This window comes from Astatotilapia calliptera, chromosome 11 (assembly GCF_964374335.1).
Source record: "Astatotilapia calliptera chromosome 11, fAstCal68.1, whole genome shotgun sequence".
In the NCBI taxonomy this organism is placed as follows: Eukaryota; Metazoa; Chordata; class Actinopteri; order Cichliformes; family Cichlidae; genus Astatotilapia; species Astatotilapia calliptera.
Genome location: NC_137432.1, coordinates 18,952,537 through 18,972,268, shown reverse-complemented (window position 1 = coordinate 18,972,268; position 19,732 = coordinate 18,952,537). Strand labels below are relative to the sequence as shown.

Sequence of the window (19,732 nt, the reverse complement as noted above, 5' to 3'; positions counted from 1 at the left end):
TTTATAAGATTTTACTATTTCTTTTCCACATGGGTTCCCATAATTTGTGAAAGGTAAAATTGTTGAATGTAATGTTGAATAACAGAATTGCAATTCCGACCTTCTTGTCTGAGGTCACTTATTGAAAAAAAGAAAAAAAAGGCAGCTGACAGCACTGTAAGCAACGATAGACTGGCATGTAAAAAGCAACTGATTATGGCAGAAAATATCAATTTTTGATGGTAAACTGATCTAGAAATGAGAAATAGAGCTGTGCAGGAAGTGTGAATTTATCATGGTGGAAGCAAGACTGCCAAAATAAGAGGGAAGTCATGACAGTGTTTTTCAAACGTGGAGTATAGCTTTGGTCTTCTTTGGTTACTTTGATGACATGGTTATCTATGTTTCTTTATTCGCTCTCTGTCTCTGTGTTGTGTTTCTCATTTTATTTTGGCAGTCTTTGTCTCACATGCATTGTGTTCAGTATCACTTCCCCTGTCTCTTTTTTGTCATGTTATGATTTGTTCATCACGTCTTCCCACAACCACTTCAAGGACAGCGGCGACACACGGCACATGTGGCAGGGCTTACAAGCCATCACTAACTACAGGACGACATCACCTGCCTGTGACAGTGACGGCTCCCTCCCAGATGCGCTGAACAACTTCTACGTTCGGTTCGACAGGCAGAACGACGTGGCGGCGAGGAAGACCACCCCTCCTCAGAAACGACCAGGTCCTGTGTCTCACTACAGCTGAGGTGAGGAAAACTCTACGCAGAGTCAACCCACGTAAAGCTGCTGGACCAGACAACATCTCAGGCAGAGTGCTCAGAGAATGTGCTGATCAGCTGGCAGATGTTCTCACCGACATCTTCAACATCTCTCTGAGCAGTGCCGTCGTTACCACATGCTTCAAGGCCACCACCATCGTCCCCGTGCCCAAGAAGTCTTCTGTGTCCTGTCTCAACGACTACCGTCCTGTTGTACTTACACCCACCATCATGAAGTGCTTCGAGCGGCTCGTCATGAGACACACCAGCATTGTGGCTGATCGGACACACCCCTCTCACACACTCTTCACACTCCTGCCATCTGGAAAAAGGTAACAGTATTTGACAGATCACTAAAGGAGGCCAGTTTATTTAAACATTAATGTCTGTGACACCACGACAGTAAATAAACAACATAAAATAAAAGTGCCAGAGAAACAAATTATAGGACTTCCTCAGAACGTAGACTCTGCTAAACCCTTTCTTCTACAGCATCACTGTTGGTCTTCCCATCCTGTCTGTCATTCAGGTGCACTGAAGGACCTCTAGCTGTTTCCACCTCCTCACTATTCAAGGGCAACTTTATATCTACTCTTCATCAGCTCCCTGTACTTTGACTCCCACCTTCAATACACCCAACCACTGCAGTGTCATCAGAAAACATCTGTACTGCGCTGTTATGCTGGGAATGACGTGTATAAAAAAAACAGGAATGAAGATTGGACCGTCCCATGTGTTGCCCCAGCATTACTATCGACCACATGAGGCAGGTCACCACCCCAGCCATACAAACTGAGGGCTCAGAATTGGTGACACTCTGCATGATAAGAGAGACATAGTGTTGGACCAAAAGTGACTCTATGGCCTACAAACTATGTCTAGATAGTACTGTAAGACAATTAAATGTTGTCACTTAAGAAATAGAGTATTTAACAAGTTCACCCTTTGACCTTCATCACCTCTAATGATCAATTATTCAAAATGTGTCTGCCTACAAGATTTGTTTTTGGATAAAGTTCAGTGTTATTGTTTGTGCCTTTTTATGTTTTCAGTTTGTAAGAAATAATTTTAATGGTGCAGATTCACTCTTGTGGAGTCTTTATAATCACATACAATTATTTTTTCTGGATATTCCTGATTTTTTCATTTGACTTTCTCCCAACCAATGTCACTAATTTTCTTTACTATTCTCATGCATGTCATCAAAAGGTTGTATATTTTGTAATTAAAGAAAGGACTTTACCTTTGTCCTTATGTTAAGTAAATGTGCTCAGAGGAGTGACAAAGAAAAACAGTAGTGACCGAGAATTTTAAGAGTTGGCTTTGTTTCTTGTTAAAATAGAGTTGGGTCAGGGTTTTATTTATCAGTCATGCTGATCAGTTCCTTATTTTATTTATTTTTTCTTCAATAAAGCACATACATCTTGATCGATGACCAGAAGGAAAGGTTTGTTTGAGTGAGACAAAGTGGAACATGTTACTAATGATGAAGGCAACTTTACAAACGTTAAAAAACGAAACAAACAAACTATACAAATGTTTGCTTAGGTTTGTTCTGTCAACTAACCAAATACAATTTAAAAAAAAAAAACCCTGTGACAATGTTCTTACATGTTAAAATGGTTCGTGCACAATGACAAAAATAGAATCTTTTTAACTTCTGCTTCTTTTTCACACAAAAACCCCCAGGCATCATCCATTTCAAATTTGTTAATTAGTCTCATTTCCTCTTTATGAGCTCGGAGAGAAAACCACCCTTGATGAGAGATACTATGACCAACAATTCATATACTTGTACTAGCATCACAGGGCCTGTTTGCCGTTACTTCATCACAATCCAATATCTTCCTGTTAACCTGTTTTGCTGATAGCATGGTTCACTGTGAATTTAGTGAATTTGTGGATCTTCCTTCCAAACAAAGGCAAGGTTAAGTGTTTCACATGTATTTGTTGCTCACTTGGAAATGTAGTTCATTGAAAGGGAATCTATGAGTGAGTCTTATGTCTTCAACTTCTGTTCCCTGAAGGAGATAAATGCAGTGTTGGACATCATATCCCCCACATGTCCTGGCTGAAATTATGTCAACTCACATCCTTTAAGGCAGATGACCTCTAGTGTTGGGTGTATCAGATTCCCAAATAATAAGTTACTGTAACTGCATCACATTTAACAATAATGCAGTAACGTAACGCATTAATGTACTAAATTCAGTAATTATATTAAGATTATACTTATGTTGTTATTTGCATTGCAAAGTTTCTTCAGTTATCTGTATTCTGAGTGTATTGAAAGGAACTTTTGAGCACAACTTTTGAGGAGTGGCGATAAACATATTTTTATTTTTATTGTACAAAAGTTGGATTTAAATCAGGGGAACACGGAGCATGGTCCAAAAAAAGTGATCTTGTTCTGGAAGAAGTCCCTTGTCGTGCAGGCGTTGTGTATTGTAACATTGTCCTGTTGAAAAACCTAGTTGTTGCCACACAAACGAGGGCCCTCAGTCATGAGGAATGCTCCCTGCAACATCTGGACATAGCCAGGGACTGTTTGACGCCCTTGCACCTCCTGAATCTCCATTGTTCCACTGAAGGAAAAAGCACCCCAGTGCCAACTGCAGCGCAAGTACACCCTAGGGCTGCAGTTGGCACCAGTAAAGGCCTTAATTTGTGTCAAGAATAGTCCAGTGTCTTAACGGACAGTCAGTTGGATCAGAACTGTACAAGAAACATTGTATGACCTAATTGAAACTGGAATTTATCTTGGTGTGCTGGGACTACTGTCTAAAGTTTATATTGTGAACTTATAATTAAATAACAATGCCTTTCAGGTAATTTTACTGGGTAACAGAAAAATAATGTAACAAGTAGTCTAACAAATTATTTTGTGTAGCAAATAATTACCCAACATGCCAGATTACTTTTAAGAAAAGTAACAAATAATGTGTAATACATTCCTTCTTTGAGAAACAACCCCAACGCTGATGACCTCCACATCATAGTCACCACGGTCATCCCTCAGTTAATAGCCAATCTTCTAACTGTGTGGGCCATCCCTCTCCACCGGGGGATAGAAATTACAGACATAACAATTTGGTACTTTGGTCAGTTCACTTGGGCAAACACATATAGTAGCTGTACTTTTCTAATCACACCCTCAGTCTGTAATGCAAAGTCTTAATCACTAAATATGGTGACATGTTATCAGTAGCAATTATAGCAATTGCCTTGTCCTAATTTACATAGGAAAATGACCTGGTTTTCTATCATAACCAAAAAAATGTTAGCCATATTGAATGTTTTAGGACTCTCATTACAGTCACAGGTGGTAAATATTGAATTTGTTTGTTTTGTTTGTCTGTGAAGGTTCTCAGTCATCCAGGTCATTGTAGTCAAAGGAGGTTGCAAAGAAAAGCGTCTGGACTTCTTTAAGTTGCTTGAAGACGTTTCACCTCTCATCCGAGAAGCTTCTTCAGTTCTAAGGTCAAATGGTGGAGAGTCCCAGATTTAAACCTAGTGGGAGTTTCCCCCCACAGAGGGACAAAAGGACCCCCTGATGATCCTCTAATTGCCTGAGCCAAGGTGTGAAACTGGGTGTGGGTCCCAATCAGCCAAGGTTTCGGGTGAGCTCATTGTGAAACCTGGCCCCACCTTATCATGCGAATTCCTGAGGTCAGAGTCTGGGGAGGGAACTCAAAACTGGCTTATAGATGGCAGACAGTTAGTGTCGTAAACCACCGCCTGGGGAGGGAACTTTGTTTTGTTTGTTTTGTCAACTGACCAGAGAAACCTCAAAAAAAACTCACCAGTCTTCAGCTGTCAATAAAGTAATATTAAACAACCCAATGAAAGCAATAAAAGGAAAATAGGAAGAGAGTACACATTTTAAATCTTAATTTTAATCTATAACAACAAAGACTGGACCTCATATTGTATGTGACCATTGTGCAGAGCACTGGATTTCTTTTACTTACTTGCCAGCATGCAGTCAAATGACATGACTTGTTGCATGATTTCTTTTCACACTTCTTTTCACACTCAAAACCCCCTGACCCAGTATATTTTAAATAGATCAATTCTAAATAGGACTGGTCTCATTTCCTCTTCATAAGTTCAGAGAGACAACTGCCTTCTGAAGAGAGATTGAACAAAGAAGCCTTCACAAAGCTGTACTAGCACCACATGGACTATTTGCTGTTACCCCTTCACTCATCACAACTGAATATCTTCCTGTTGATCTGTTCTGTTGAATTCAAGCTGATGTTGCACCCTCAGAGAGACATGACTCCATTCTCCTTTTTCTTGCAACTTTATTCTCCTCAGTTCAGGTTTGGAGTTTACAGGCAGAATAGCGTATCATCAGCAAAACATCGCTCCCTCACGTCTCAGACACTGTTTGTTTGTTTGTTTTTCTCTGCGCTTACTGATGACATCACACATCTGAACTCTGACCTCCTGGAGCCAATAAACTACAAAAATTAACTAGAAATGTGTCCAAAAACAAAACACAATTAAATAAGAATAGTCTTTAAAGATTTTCCCCACAATTCAGAAAAATTTACGTTTTATAACTACTTTTAGAGCGCAACACCCTCCCCCACAAAAGAAAAATGTTGCCACACATTTTCTTTCTAATCTTTGACAATTTACCAAAAATAGAACATTTAACCAAAGATGAGTGAGCAAACAAGTATTTTCACACATATTACACATTACTGGGTGAGAGGCTATATCATCTCTTAGTATCTCAGGACAAGTCTCTCATGGTCACGATACAAAACTAAATGTTCATAGTCCTTTTGTACTGAAGGGTGGGTTATCCCTCGAAGTATTGGTGGGCCCGCCGAATCTTCGCAGTGGGACAAGGAAAATACCATTTACACCCCAACATCATGTGATTACACACTTCAAAACCATGAGTTCAGTAAACCCATATTGTACTCACTACTGTCTTAACTCTTTGACGCAAGAATGATAAACCTTCCCTCTATTTATTATAGTAATAATGCTCAGAGTACCTGTTTCTCTTTTAACTGTAACATGTGTCAATACTACATCAACATGAACTGCAACTGTAATGTTACGCTTAGATTAAACTCTCTTGTGAAGTTGACTCTGTGTTTTTTTTTTGTTATATCTATTCATACTGTGAAGGATACATGAATGATGGTGGGACAGAGGAATGATGGATGCCACTTGAAGGGCTGTTCACACTGACAGGGCATGTGCTCCATTGCTGGACGGTTGGCTGGCCTAGTTTTTCATATGTGTAGACACGCCGGGGCTGTCTCATTCTCTTTGGCTTGTGCCTCCATGTCTCAGCATCACTCTGGTCACTCTCGGGTCCAACAGCTGGAGCTTCAACCTCCTCCTCCAAACTGCGTCTCTCCTCCACCTGTTCCTCTTCAGGATGCCCCTCTGCTCTGAAAGCAGGCTCAGACTTCTCTCCGAGTGCGTCACTCCGGGGGCAGAAATCCTCTGTTTCTGGATTGAGGGGTGGATCAGCATATCTGAGTGCTGTCCACATGTGACAGTCGTCTTCACTAGAACTGCCTGTGTCTGTTTGGTCAGTATCGGGCTTGGTCTGATGTCTTCTTGCTGACTGTCTCCGTTTGTTTCCACGGCTTTTCTCTTTCAGGCTGCTTTCACACACCCCAGACTCTTCAACCAGGTAAGGACACGGCAACAGTAGGTTACGGTGTAACACTCGTCTTCTTCCTGTTCCCTGCAATGGCTCAACCACATACACTGGACTATCAGGACCTTTCCTCTCGGTGATGACATGAATCATATCCTCCCAATAGCTGCGCAGTTTCCCAGGACCTCCTCTGGGTGTGAGATTTCTCACCAAGACATGGTCACCTGGCTGAAGCACAGAGCTCCATGCACGTCGATTGTAGTTTTTCTGTCCCCTTCTTGCACTCTTTCTCATGTTCTGCCTCGCAATTGTATATGCCTCTTGCATAACTCCTCTCCATTTCTCTGCATAGCCACTGTGTGACTGACTCTTCTCTTCTTCTCTTTTTGGGAAGAGCAGGTCGATAGGCAAGGTTGGTTCACGGCCAAAGAGAAGGAAGAATGGAGAAAATCCTGTTGCTTCGTGCACAGTCGAGTTGTAGGCATGAACTACTTTGTTCAAATGGTCTTTCCATCTTGACTTCTGAGATTCATCAAGTGTCCGGAGCATACCTAGGAGGGTCCTATTGAAGCGCTCTGCGGGATTGGCCTGTGGGTGGTACGGGGAGGTGCGAGAATGGCTGATACCGCAATAGCCTTGAAGCTTGCGGAAAAGATTGTTCTCAAATTCTTTCCCCTGGTCATGGTGTATTTTGGCTGGGAAACCGAAGCGCATGATAAAGTCATCAAAGAGCTTTCTTGCCGCAGTCTTCCCAGACTTGTCCCTTGTCGCATATGCCTGGGCATATTTGGTGAAATGATCCACAACTACGAGTATGTATTCTTCACCTCCTGTGCACTTGTCCAAATGCAGATAGTCAATGGATATCATCTCAAACGGCGCAGAGGTTTCAATGCTCTGAATTGGTGTTCTGGTTATTCTGTTAGGCTTCTTCTTCTTTATACAGCGACACACCTGAGTGACATAGTGCTCCATTTCCTGCCTCATTTTAGGCCAGAAGAAGCGCTCCCTGGCGAGAGCAACCATCCTGTCTGCTCCTAAATGTCCCATCTCCTCATGTAGATGTTTATAGACCATGGGCTTTAATGAGTCAGGAACAACAAACTGTTTTCTCCTGGTGGTCTCACGCCTCAGAATGCCATCTCCATCAATCTGCAAATGGGGCCACTGCCGAAGAAGGTACCTAACTGCCTCACTCTCCGCCATCTTTTCTTTATGCTTCAGGTAGGTGTGTGTTCTTTTCAGGGACAAAACTCGGTTTATGGCTATGTCTGCATCCTGGGCGTCTCTGATGTCGTCAACTGCAAACGGCTGAATTGGTTCTGAGACGATGCATCCCTCTGGCAGCGCGTTGACATTACAGGTGACAGCTGAGATCCAGTTCATTTCTCCTGTTTTCTCTCTCTCTAGGGCTTTCCCAATACATTCAATGTCATCTTGCTGATATTCCTCTGTGCATTCCTGCATGATGTCTTCAATGGGCTTTCCTCTTCTTGATAAGAAATCTGCATCTCGATTCGCTGCCCCTGGCCTGTACTTAAGAGTGAACCGATAATCTGCCAACTCCGCCACCCAGCGGTGTCCAGCTGCATTAAGTTTCGCTGACTTCATGACGTATGTCAGCGGGTTATTGTCACTGTACACAGTAAAATGAGGCGCATGAAACAGATAATCACGAAAGCGTTCTGTTATGGCCCATTTCAGTGCCAGGAATTCCAGCTTGCCTGAATGTAGCTTGTAGTTTTTTTCTGCAGCTGTCAGTGTCCGTGATCCATAGCCTATGACTCTCAGGGCAGTCCCTTGACGCTGGTACAAGACTGCACCCAAACCATCCTCAGAGGCATCTACATGAAGAACAAATGGCTTCTCTAGATCTGGATATGCCATGATTGGTGGGTTTGTCAGCTGGTTTACTATTTTGTCCAATGTCTCTTTGTGAACTGTCATCCACTGGATTGGGTGGGATGGTGGCAGCTGGGCAGATTTGCGGTGGCACTCCTTACCCTTTCCACGCTGCTTGTGTTCAGACTTAGGCTTTGCTAAGAGTTCATAGAGGGGTTTGGCTGCCCTTGAGAAGTCCTGTATGTAGGGTCTGTAGTAGCTAAGGAAACCCATCAACTTTCTCACCTCTCTCACGGTCGATGGTGTCTCCTGTTTCAGTGCTTGCACTGCTTCAACTTCTTTGGGGTTCATCTTGTATCCCTCTGCTGAAACCACTCGCCCCACATAGCAGACTTCACGTTTGAAAAAGTCACACTTCTGTGGCCTTAATTTGATACCACATTCTCTTTGTCGCTGTAGCACTCTCCTCACATTTTGGATGTGTTGTTCGAAGCTTGAGCTAAAGACGAGTACATCATCCAAATATGGGACACACATTTCATCCCTGAGGTCTCCCAGGCATCCCTCCATGTAGCGCTGGAATGCTGCTGGGGCATTAGTAAGGCCGAATGGGACCCTCACCCACTCATAGAGTCCCCATGGTGTTATAAATGCAGTACAGGGTCTGCTGTTCTCACTCATGAAACCCTGGTGATAAGCCTTTCCCTGGTCCAATACTGTGAACCAGGAGTTGCCCCCAAGGTTTTCCAGGATCTCCTGTATTCTTGGGATGGGATGTCTGTCGGACAGTGTCTTTGCATTCAGGAGCCTATAGTCTACACACAAGCGAAGGCCACCATCTTTCTTCCTGAAGCATACCACAGGCGAAGAATATGAAGAACAAGATTTTTGGATCCAGCCCTGATTCAGTAAGTCTTGTATGTGTGCTTTTACCTCCTGATAAAGGTGTCTGGGGATTGCATTATATGTCTTTTGCACAGGCACTTTGTCTTTTAGCTGTATCTCCAGCTCTAGATCTTTAATGCATCCTGTGTCCCAGTCATCTTTTGCAAAAACATTGCATTCCTCCCTCAGCATCTGTTTTACCTGCTGCTGTTGGTCACTTGTCAGATGGCTCAAATCCACTGGTGGGTCCCAGGGCTCAGTTTTTGTTGTCTGACTGGACTGCACTGTGGGTAAGGAAGTACTTGCATCTGATGTCTTAGAAAGCTCACCCTCCATACATTTTACATGTGGCATGTAGATAGCATCAACATTGTGCAGCCACCCCAGTGTAGTGCGACCATAGAGGGTGATATCATGGTCAGTCATGTTTTCCACAGTCACTGCAACTTTAGCATCACCTTCTGAGGGGAGCTGAATTAGCTGTTCTCTAACAACTAGGCCTGCTGGCCATGGTGTCTCACAGTTCGGCTCCAACACTGCATGTGACCCACTCAACACACTCTTATTTAGCCAACCACATTGCACTGTCATCATGTTACGCTTCGGGATGGTCACAGGTCGCCTTCCTACTCGGGCTATGTGGGGATGGCTGTCAGGCGTTTGTTTCTTTAGGACAGACAGGACAGCTCTTGCAGTTTTGCGCCCCACCTCGAATGCTGAGCACAATCTGTCCAGCATATGCCCTGGGGGGATACAGTCTTTGCTGGTGTCATTTCTCAAAGCTAATTCTTCTATCACATTAAAGCCGATGATGGGACATTCAATGTCACCGCTGGCGACTAGGATTGGAACTTGGACGGGCCTGTTGGTCATCCCAGCAACAGCATTTTTGGACAGGCTGAACTCAGTCTCTATCCATCCTTCATATGGAATACTGGTCCCATTAGCAGCTGAGAGCTCTAAAGCTCCCTCTTCGAGCAGCTCTTCCACTGACCTCATTTCAGCATCAGGCAGGTGTTTCTTTCTCCAGTTCGTCCCCACTATCGATACTTGTGAGCCGGTGTCCCACAATATTGTGGTGTCCACACCTCCTAAGAAGCCACGGACCTGGCATCTTTTGCCTACCAGCTTCGCCATTTGTTGTTGTTTACCAGTGAGGGGTGCTTTGAGGCTGAATGGGTCGGTTTGGTGCTTCTCCCCTTCAGGGTTAAGTATGATTTCGATCTTACTTGAATTAGCTGAGCACTTTTTCCTACGACAACCTGCTGCCCAATGTTCCGTACTGCCACATTTGTAACAGTGGTCACATTTGTTTCCTGTATTGGATGATTGACACTGCTGGCACTGTCTAACGTTTGTGCTCCTAGGTTGTGATTGGTATTTCCGGTCAGGTGGTTCGGCCATTCTCATGTGCTGAGGCTTAACGGTCTGCTGGAGGCTAGCAATGTGAGTGGTGAGGTTCTGCAGAGCCTCACATATAGCCTTGTTGCCTTGATCAACTTTATCCATTAATGTGTCTCGTTTGACCGCTCCACCTTGCTTGATCTTACTTTCTGATGTGTGCATACTGCTTTCTTTCTCCACCTCTTGATCTTCCCCACTTACTGCTGCAACTTTGATAATCTTTGCTCTTGATGCAGCTGACAGCTTATTCTTTCTTTCCATTTCCAGACTGTATGCCGCAGTCATTTTTTCCAGAAGAACCTCATCTGTGATTTTAGGATTTTGCAGGTATAGCTTCACATCAGCTCGGATGGTGTCATCATGGAGGCCAGTGAGTACTGTCAGAAGAAACTGATTTTGGATCAGCTCCGAACTGTACTTTAAACCAGACTTAACTCTCTCTGAAGCAAGAACAAGTTGTTGTCTCAAATCCATTGCTCGCATCAAAAACTGGATTGGAGTTTCTTTTGGCTCCTGTACAGCACGTGTGAGCGAGTGATACAACTCTGTGGCATCTTTCTCAATATAATGAGTCCGTAATATTTGCCTGAGAGCTTGCAAAGTCAAATCTACTCTACTCTCAAGGTAGCTTTTCAGTTTTGTTCCTGGGGTTATAGCTTGAATGATGGCTTCAACAATGTCTCCTTCATCATATCCCCTCTTCAATGCCCTCTGGATTTGTCTTTCCAAGCTAGTGTATGTTAATTTGTCCTTTTGGTTTGGTTCTCCAATTTGTCCCATTATTTTCAGATCCCGTCGGTACAGTGGGTGTACAAAAGGGACACTTTGAGTAGCGACAGGGGTGACTCGTGTAGCATTCAGATGAGAAACAGTTTCTCTCTGCTCGTCTGAATTACTGGGTGCTATCACATTTTCAGCCACAAGGTGGTGCTCTTGTACCACTTGTTGAGACAACGGGGCATTACTTTCGCATCTCTTTTGCTTCACTTCATTAATTTTGTCATCTAATCCCAACAACAGAGACATTCCTTCATCTTCTCGTGCAGTAACATCCTCTCCCTCTAAGTACTGCAGAATACGCCGCCTCAGTTTACGAGGTAAGTCTTTTTCACTTTCATCCACGGCTAAACTGAGGGCAGCACAAATCTCATTCAAATCCGGTGCTAGCAGTGTAAGTAACTTTTCCTCTATCTCCTCAAGAAGTTGCTCCCAATCAGGAGACATCTGCTGTACTTTAGACATGACGAAAAACTTTTACCTTCACTGCCTTTTCTTGGAGGGATGGCACTGCGGTATGAGTTCAGGTGGGGGGTAATGAGCGAGGCTAGTCACATGTAGCTCGTCCTTCTTTGCGGTATAAACTCCAAACCGGGCGGAAACACCAAGATTATGTTGCACCCTCAGAGAGACATGACTCCATTCTCCTTTTTCTTGCAACTTTATTCTCCTCAGTTCAGGTTTGGAGTTTACAGGCAGAATAGCGTATCATCAGCAAAACATCGCTCCCTCACGTCTCAGACACTGTTTGTTTGTTTGTTTTTCTCTGCGCTTACTGATGACATCACACATCTGAACTCTGACCTCCTGGAGCCAATAAACTACAAAAATTAACTAGAAATGTGTCCAAAAACAAAACACAATTAAATAAGAATAGTCTTTAAAGATTTTCCCCACAATTCAGAAAAATTTACGTTTTATAACTACTTTTAGAGCGCAACACTGAATTCAGTTTGATAACTCTCCACACAGAAGGCATTACAGTTTTACTCAATCGCTTTGGCTCAGTTCTAACAGCAGAAAATTAATTCTCACTGGTCTTAATGAAGCTCTCAAATCACTAACATATTTCCTCACCCACATCAGACATTCTCATAGAAACAGCTACGATTTCGCTGCTACATATATTTTCCATTGTCTTGCATTTCTCACTTGCAGCTGACAACTCATTAAAAAAATTTTCACTTTTGTCAGTCACAGTTCAGATTGGTCACTTTTCTGAATACTGTCCAGCATTACTTTGGTGTTTTCAATCACATTACTTCAAACTTTTTGTTCAAATATCTATGAAAGAGGAAGCACAGTAGCACTCTGTCAGCGGTTTTCTTGCAACAAATAGAAAATTGAGTCTTGTGTCACAGCTTCCCATCCAAATTTGCCTTTCAAGCACATCCCAAGGACTCTTCAGTGAGATCTGGTGACTGGAGACCTGATGAGTTGTGGTGTATCTAATCTAACAGGTGTATCTAATGAAGTTGTTGCTGAATATAGATGGAAATCCAGAGGCCAAAATGTCAAATTTTGTCATGCCCCCTAGGGTGGTTGAAAATGGATTAATGGATGGATGGAGATAAAAATGCAGTGTAATCCCACATTAAATTTGGACATGTGGTTACCGATATCTGTGAAGGTGTTAATGTTAATGCTGATGCAACATATTCATGTAGCACACACAAATAACTCACAACATTCCTAACATACATTTTATGGATTATATTTCCACATATATTTCTATACTCTTAAAACATTAAGAGTTACGTGTTCTGTCATTCTCATAAAGACAAAAGGCACATCTTCTGTTGTTACTGTCTAATTAATAACAAAGTCAATAATAATCAAACACTTATTAAACATATTCACTGGTCAACAAATATTGAAATGGTAAATTTTCAAAGCATATCACATCAAAGCAAAGCACAAATTGGCCTTTCCTACATATACTGTCTATGTTTTAAAAGAAATTTGAATTACAGAAAATAGAAAAACTGGAATATAATACTTAAGTTCGACAAGATAAAAATACACGGAAAAAAAGGCCATGTTGGATTTACTTGATTCAATAGTGGACATTGGTTGCACACAAATGTTTTGCTTTGGCAGAAATTTAAACACATGAGTTAAATCAACACAACGTATTCATATTCAATAAACCTGTGCATTTTGTGTTCAGAAAACGCGATTGAAGCATGTTTAGATGAAGTAAGTTGAGCTCTTGGAATATTTTTATCCTTCACAATTTTGTCATTTTATATCAACAGTATTCAATAACTTTTACCCCAGTACTTGGTCACTTAAATACTAAATGTTGTCTTCATTTTACATAATGTTTAACAAAGTCTAGTCTGGTTTGCGCCAGATTGTGGATTTGAACTCAGGACCTTCTTACTGTGAGGCAACAGTACTAATAACCATGCCACCAATCCAGGCTTATCAAAAGTAGGAAAGCAATGATTTCAAGGCTTGATGCGGAATTGTCTTCACATTTTTGTCCTTGACAGGTTAAACCACATTAAAAAGTGTGTGTGTAGTTGTCTGCCTCTTATAACTTCAGTGATTTTGAAATCTCATGTGATCTTGTTAATTTTATGTGTCCAGCAACTAACCACTCTTACTAGATTGTATCATGCCATCTCAACAAAAACAAATTAAGTTGAATTTTGTACAGATCCTACATGATTTAATTTCGTTCAAGATAGAAACATGAAACGTTTGTGTTCAAATTAAAAGGTAGACTTTTTGTAACGTAGCAACCACCTAATTTACTTCTTTTGGTTCACCAAAAAAATAAAGGCGGCTGCTTGACTTGACTGAGATGGATTCCTTCCTCAAACCACGATCCAAAGCATGCAAGACTGAAATCCCGTGCAGTGTCGCGAAATTTAACATTGCTATATTATTGACTTACTTCACTCGAACATGATATGAACAATTTAATCTACCCTCTCTGCATATTATGTAGTTTCTACACTATATAGTTACACTTAACTTTAAAGCATGAGGCAATTATGTTAAATACACGCAAGATGCTTACATAAATCCAAGAGCTGGCCAATACCTTTTTTCAGTGCACGTACTTTCTATCCCTTATGAGAATGTTTTAATTTAGTCTTTCTAAATAGCATATGACATCATGTCTATGTAGGTTCTCAGTCATCCAGGTCATAGTAGTCTAAGTCGCTTGCAGAGTAAATGACTGAAAGTCCACTTGCTTCCTTTCCAAGTTCCTTATATAGTTTAACCCTGTCATGCATGACATGGTTAAAGAGGGTTATGACAACCTCAATTGGGATCTTTGAATTAAGTATGTTTATTTATCTTTAGGCATAAAAAGATGAATAAAAATATTTAAGACAAAAATCCTGATTGAGGTTGTCATCATTCATGCATGACAGGGTTAAATAACAAGAATTACAATGAAACATGTCATTCATCTACAGTAACATTAAACAACCAGTGGGTGTCAGGGTTGGAGTGACAAATTAGTGTCCAATAGTGATTTATGTGCAAGTATACCATCAACACTGACACAAATACAAGGAAACAGCCTTTGAATAGCTGTCCACTGTAGTGACCACTATGCGTGAAAGGGATACGACACTGAATCTCATCTTTATATATATTAAAAAAAAATTACAGTGTTTGAATGATTTCTTTATCATCAGCATGTATTTATAATTAAATACTTACATTTTATTTTAATGATCTTGTATGTTTCCCGCTGCTTTCCTCCGTGGTATGCAACACTGCATTGTAAAGGTTTGTTATGATCGGTTTGAGCGAAAGGTCAGAGTAGATGTTGAATTCCACTGGCCTTCATGAAGCTTCTGTGGTTGATCACGTTGTGCTCCAGAGTGAATCTAAGTGGAAATCAGGTGGATATGTGGGGCAGGAGTGAGACACAGAGCAGGAAGCAGACACATTTTCACCCTCCTTTACCTCTCCTTTCATAGATAAACTGATGGGGTTTGGTTGATCTGTGTTAACAAGGTAAATCAGGAACATTATAATCACTTTAATGCAACATGGGGACCACTTAATGTACTGTGAAACTGATGTTATATTTTATAAAGCTTTGAATTCTGGACATTCCTTTTTATGTTAATGATATGTATATAATTTCTTTATTTTTTAAATCATCCTTCTGAGCTTTCCAACACCCAACACAGATGTATTACTAGCAAATAAATATGGGGTGAAATAATAGGAAGACTTTTTTTTCTTTTTTTGTTTGACTTTAATCCACAAAAAATGAATCAGATTTGGTTAAAAAAAAAATAAAAAAAAATAAATAAATAAAAAATAAATAAAATGAAAATGATGGGAACTTCACTTGGTACAATTTTGTCTTTTCATGTCTCCACGTGTTTTCCTGCTTTTTGAGCTTTAGGATGAAAAAATACACAATTACATAAACATGTCTGTATTAACTTACATAGTTATACACTTATGAATTGAGTCACAGAAACCAACACTGCTACATGATATTTGATATTAAAGTGATCTTGTAGGTTGAGTTGTAGTTTTGCACAAATGCGTTATTATTATTGACCTCCTATGACCTGGCGTCAACATATGTGGACATCACTTTTTTGTCTAGTCCGCAATCTTATATTTTGCTCTCAAGGGCCAGATATCCTGTTCTCACAAATTACGTCAGGTAAAACGATAATTCTTTGTTTTTAAATTTATCAGGTCCCAATCAGCCCAAATAGCAAAGAAAAATTAAAAATGCATGCCATGAAAGAGTTCAGGTCTTAGGAGGTTAAAGTGTTATTTTATTTATTTGTTCGTCTCCTATATTTCTCCAGAATTTTAGATTCAGTTGGATGATAGATGACACGCTCTCTTTCCGTGGTCTTCCAAATCCCTGTGAATATGTTGACTTTTTGGTCTTCTCCAGCTAGTCATAAGAGCATGGGATGACCACACATGAGCCACGGAGACCTTTAACTGAGGATGGCACATCAGCGGTCCAAGATGAGGCTTTTGTTTGAGTAACTGTAACAAATTATGCAACAAACAATGATTAAATGAAGTACAGAAACAGGACAATCAAGCAGAGAAGGAAAGTGTAAATGCATAAAACAAAATACAAATTCCTCACAAAAATTGCTTGAAAAATAAACAACATCGTAAGATTTAAAAAAGGAGACTTTTAGATTGAAGAGTTTTTGTGTTGTACAGCTTATCACTAAATACAGTGGGGCAAAAAAGTATTTAGTCAGCCACCGATTGTGCAAGTTCCCCCACCTAAAATGATGACAGAGGTCAGTAATTTGCACCAGAGGTACACGTCAACTGTGAGAGACAGAATGTGAAAAAAAAATCCATGAATTCACATGGTAGGATTTGTAAAGAATTTATCCGTAAATCAGGGTGGCAAATAAGTATTTGGTCAATAACAAAAATACAACTCAATACTTTGTAACATAACCTTTGTTGGCAATAACAGAGGTCAAACGTTTACTATAGGTCTCTACCAGGTTTGCACACACAGTAGCTGGTATTTTGGCCCACTCCTCCATGCAGATCTTCTCGAGAGCAGTGATGTTCTGGGGCTGTCGCTGAGCAACACGGACTTTCAACTCCCGCCACAGATTTTCTATGGGGTTGAGGTCTGGAGACTGGCTAGGCCACTCCAGGACTTTCAAATGCTTCTTACGGAGCCACTCCTTTGTTGCCCGGGCGGTGTGTTTTGGATCATTGTCATGTTGGAAGACCCAGCCGCGTTCCATCTTCAAAGTTCTCACTGATGGAAGGAGGTTTTGGCTCAAAATCTCACGATACATGGCCCCATTCATTCTGTCCTTAACACGGATCAGTCGTCCTGTCCCCTTGGCAGAAAAACAGCCCCATAGCATGATGTTTCCACCCCCATGCTTCACAGTAGGTATGGTGTTCTTGGGATGCAACTCAGTATTCTTCGTCCTCCAAACACGACGAGTTGAGTTTATACCAAAAAGTTCTACTTTGGTTTCATCTGACCACATGACATTCTCCCAATCCTCTGCTGTATCATCCATGTGCTCTCTGGCAAACTTCAGACGGGCCTGGACATACACTGGCTTCAGCAGCGGAACACGTCTGGCACTGCGGGATTTGATTCCCTGCCGTTTTTGTGTGTTACTGATGGTGACCTTTGTTACTTTGGTCCCAGCTCTCTGCAGGTCATTCACCAGGTCCCCCCGTGTGGTTCTGGGATCTTTGCTCACCGTTCTCATGATCACTTTGACCCCACGGGATGAGATCTTGCGTGGAGCCCCAGATCGAGGGAGATTATCAGTGGTCTTGTATGTCTTCCATTTTCTGATGATTGCTCCCACAGTTGATTTTTTCACACCAAGCTGCTTGCCTATTGTAGATTCACTCTTCCCAGTCTGGTGCAGGTCTACAATACTTTTCCTGGTGTCCTTCGAGAGCTCTTTGGTCTTGGCCATGGCGGAGTTTGGAGTCTGACTGTTTGAGGCTGTGGACAGGTGTCTTTTATACAGATGATGAGTTCAAACAGGTGCCATTCATACAGGTAACGAGTGGGGGACAGAAAAGCGTCTTACAGAAGACGTTACAGGTCTGTGAGAGCCAGAGATTTTCCATGTTTGAGGTGACCAAATACTTATTTGCAACCCTGATTTACGGATAAATTCTTTACAAATCCTACCATGTGAATTCATGGATTTTTTTTTCACATTCTGTCTCTCACAGTTGAAGTGTACCTCTGGTGCAAATTACTGACCTCTGTCATCATTTTAAGTGGGGGAACTTGCACAATCGGTGGATGACTAAATACTTTTTTGCCCCACTGTATATACATTGCACAAACAGCATCATACCTTTGAAGTAGAGCTGGGCGATATATAAGATTTTTTCATATCACGATATGTTTTTTTCATTTCAGGCGATAACGATATATATCACGATATAAGCCAAATAACTATATTTGTAAGATTTAAATGTGCCGTTGCTCACAAGTAAAATGTGAAATAATCAGCAGCTTGTTTTTATTTAAATATTCATTTCCCATAATAAGTTCAACAGGGTAGATGTACTTAAGGAACATGAGACTTTTTCAGATAAATAAAGGCAAATATTGCAAACTACACAAAAGGCAGCCGCTAAAGCGTTTAAGTTTCAAAATAGAACAAACGAAACAGACTAAATTATCAATTCCACTTAGAAACAAAATATTAATTCTAAAAATAAATCTTAGTTTGTTTTACAGAAGAACAGACAAAACTGACTAACTTTTGTCAATATCAAATAAACTGAGAACTAAAAGGAAATTCTCAATCTCTCCTTGTTGTATAGCTTAGCTTTGCAAACAGTTTTAACAGTTACTTTAGTCTGACAAAAGCCGAATGACGAATTAGCGCTTCCAGTCAGAGACTGAGGCTACGTCCACACGTATTTTTGAAAACGGAGATTTTCCGTTTTCGTTTTAAAAAATAATCCCGTCCACACATAAAGGCAGAAATGAAGGAAAACGCTGCTATGAACATGCCAAAGCAGCAGGTGGAGCTAGATTCCTAACCGTGCAGAAATGTTGGCCAATCAGAAGTCTAGAAGCCTCGGTGGGAAAAAGTAAACAAAGCTGGGGCATAGAAGCAGAACAGAGTCGTATGTGTGGAGGGACAGTAACTGTGTGTATATGTAAGCATTTAAACACTGCAGAGAGTAGAATTAACAGTAACAGTATTGTAGAAATTCATTTCACCGAAACAATAACGTGGCGCACAGTGTGACGTCAAAAAATGCGCACACCTTTGACGCTGCGTTTTCTCCGTTTTTCTAGTCCACACGTAAATGCAAAAACTGAGTTTTTAAAAATCTTCGTTTTCATTGACCAAAAACGCCGTTTACGTGTGGACAAAAGGTGCAAATGCATAGAAAAATCTGCGTTTTCAAAAATACCCGGGTACGTGTGGACGTAGCGCATGCACCAGTTTATTGTATTTCCAGACTTGCTTTCGGCACAATTTACAGTGCACACTACTCTGTTTTTTGTCAGACTTGAAATAGCCGAAATACCTTCACACTACGGAACTTCTATGGCTCTTCCGTTCGACAATCTCTCCGGCATTGGAACCATCATCTGTTTTCTCTTCGGTAACCTTCGGTCACGCTCGTTTGATTTTTCTAGTCGGCACACTCATTTCCTCCATTACCCGGGCGGTACGGTGGCTGGCTGCTTCCCAAACAAATACACATGTGCGGCTTGGCACTTGTGCTGTACGTAACAAGTCACGTGACGTGACGCTGCGGCTGTGATTGGTTCGGCTCTGCGCTACTTAATTTGGATTGGCTGTTCTTTTTTTTTTTTTCTTTTTTTTAAGAGGACAAGAGCGGCGAGGTCTATCGCGATAGTTTAATTTTTCTATCGAGAAAAAGTTATATCGCGATACATATCGTTATCGTTCTATCGCCCAGCTCTACTTTGAAGCA

General features: G+C 41.2%; 1 long non-coding RNA gene across 1 annotated transcript; it reads left to right on the top strand.

Moving 5' to 3' along the window:
• The first annotated feature begins 353 nt into the window (after positions 1-353).
• On the top strand, positions 354-2,178 carry LOC145431791 (uncharacterized). Its single transcript, XR_013912089.1, has 2 exons — positions 354-1,082; positions 1,280-2,178. It is a non-coding gene; the product is annotated as an uncharacterized LOC145431791 (long non-coding RNA).
• Positions 2,179-19,732: the final 17,554 nt, after the last annotated feature.